Genomic DNA, 2689 nt, shown 5'->3' on the forward strand with positions numbered 1-2689 from the left:
CAATTACTTTAGTTGCCTTTCCACTCAAATTCTATTCTTTCCACACAAATTCTAAGATTCGTTTTTGAAACTTGAAAGTCGTTTGTACTAAATATCCGCATACACGAACACCAGTGGCAGTACACCACTAATCATATTTCCATAACGGGAGTTAAACGTAAGCATACTAACCATTATATATATTCCTTATTAGTCTTACCTACATGTACACACTTTCAGCCTTAACATAAAACAAAACCAAACATGAAGTTGTGCATTGTCTTTGCCTTAACATTAGCTTTCATAGTGCTGGATACCTCAGCTAACGATGTTGGCAATGTGATAAGCGCTTCTCAATTTGAGAAATTGCTGAAACACAGAAATGATGGGGCATGTGAGGGAAAGGGTTTCTACACCTACAATGCTTTCCTCACTGCAGCTCGATCATTCGATGGGTTTGGCACCACTGGAGGTCTTACCACTCGTAAGAGGGAGCTTGCAGCTTTCTTGGCCCAAACCTCTCACGAGACCACAGGTTAATCATCACTATATATATATATATATATATAATAAAATTATTTCTGTAATCGCTTTATGTAGAGCAACGACAAATGTATGGTTATGATTCTCGCATTTAATGTTTTCACGTATATGTACGACATTAGATCAAAAAATACCAACATCTCTGATTTGTGAGCATGTGACACCATTAATCTTTTTTGATCTAATGGCTCTAAGATGAGGTGGTCTCAAAGGATCCTACTTATATATATATATATATATATATATATATATATATATATGAGTCAGGATCCTTTGACACCGGTGTCAAATTTTAAGTTTGACACCTCATCTGAGAGCCGTTAGATCAAAAAAGATCAACGACTCTGATTTGTAAGCATGTGACATCATTGATCTTTTTTGATCTAACGGCTCTCAGATGATGTCAAAGGATCCTATCTCTCTCTCTCTCTCTATATATATATATATATATATATATATATATATATATATATATATACTTGCTATATATATACGTGAAAGCATTAAATGCAGAGAATCATAACCATACAAAGGATGAAAGCATTAAATGTGGAGAATCATAACCATACACTTGTTGTTGCTGTACATAAAGCGACTGCAGAAATAATTTTAACTCTGTATATATAAATTAAATGTCTTCCTATCGACAAAATAAAAAAAGTGTCTTGCTAATGACGGTTAATTAAGAGTATCTTTTATTTATAGAATATTTATAATTACATAAAAAAAAAGTTTTGACTTCTAAATACAATTAACATTTTATTTTATAAAAAAAGTTTTCTAAAATAAGTATATATTTAAAGTAAGTGAGTAACCTCGTTATAAAAAAATATTTTTTTATTATAATATTTTTAATTAGTGCCTTATCAATACTTGATAGCAACTCTCTATATTAATATATCCAGATTAATTAAATAACTACGCCTTATTAATTGTGGTCAATTTTTTTATCTCATGTTATATAACACATGCCTATGTTTGATGTCTTACTTACAGGAGGAAATAATGATTCGTGGGATGGGCCATATACTTGGGGATATTGCCTTATCACGGAAAAGAATAAGGCTAGCACTAGCAGCTATTGTGATCCTGGAACCCTATGTACCCCTGGCAAATCATATTATGGCCGAGGACCCATTCAGCTTAAAAAGTAACTCTCTCCCTCTAATATCAAAACTTATAATTTTCATTAAAATTTGAAGTCTCAAAACATTTATAATTTGATATATAACTATTTAAAATGAAATAAAATAAAAAATTGTGGTCAATAAACAGAATTGTGGTTTCCTGTTGCATTGATTGAAATTATGCCATTGGTTTTTGCCATATTAGTTAGTAATTCTATGATGTTGTGTTATTGATTTTGACCAAATAGCAACTACAATTATAATCAAGCTGGAAAAGCCTTAAACCTGGACTTGATAAACAATCCGGACATAGTAGCCAGAGACGCTGTGATATCCTTCAAGACAGCCATATGGTTTTGGATGACACCACAAGGTAACAAGCCATCAAGCCATGACGTCATCACCAACAAGTGGACACCATGTGCTGCTGACAAAGCTGCTAATAGAGTCCCAGGTTTTGGTGTGATCACCAACATCTTCAATGGTGGGGTTGAATGTGGGCATGGTCCCGCTGATGCATCAGGTGATAGGATTGGGTTTTATAAGAAGTACTGTGACGTTTTGGGACTCCCATTTGGGCCCAACTTGGATTGCGATCTCCAACAACCTTTTGCTGTGTAAGTTGGGCTCTATGCTTTGTAATACCTACTGTTAATCAATATTATGAATAAGAAAACCACTAGGGTTAGGTTAGTAGTGAGGGGTGTGAATAGTTATGTACTAGATTGTGTGTTTAATTTCTCAATGTATGAAAAAAAATATTATGAATAAGAATGTAGTTCATGTGTTATTTGCAATAAAACTGCCGGTGTAAGAGTTTTGCAACAAAATCGCTCTAGTCTGTGCAAATTTCTATAAATCATATAAGGGATAAGATATTATTATTATTAAATAATGTTATTATCATATTTTAATCGTTGATTTTCGTCAATCAACAGTTATCATTTTCACATATCAAATTAATTAATTAATTATTAATTCACAAAAATAATAATCGTTAATTGACGGAAATCAACGGTTAAAATATATGATAGTGGCAT

General features: G+C 32.5%; 1 pseudogene; it reads left to right on the forward strand.

Annotated features, from left to right (window-relative positions):
• Positions 1 to 214: 214 nt before the first annotated feature.
• LOC133291736 (endochitinase-like) lies at positions 215 to 2291 on the forward strand (annotated as a pseudogene).
• The last annotated feature ends 398 nt before the right edge of the window (positions 2292 to 2689 follow it).

This window comes from Gastrolobium bilobum, unplaced genomic scaffold (assembly GCF_033153095.1).
Source record: "Gastrolobium bilobum isolate Gb01-03AN ecotype WA unplaced genomic scaffold, APGP_CSIRO_Gbil_v1 utg1885, whole genome shotgun sequence".
NCBI lineage: Eukaryota > Viridiplantae > Streptophyta > Magnoliopsida > Fabales > Fabaceae > Gastrolobium > Gastrolobium bilobum.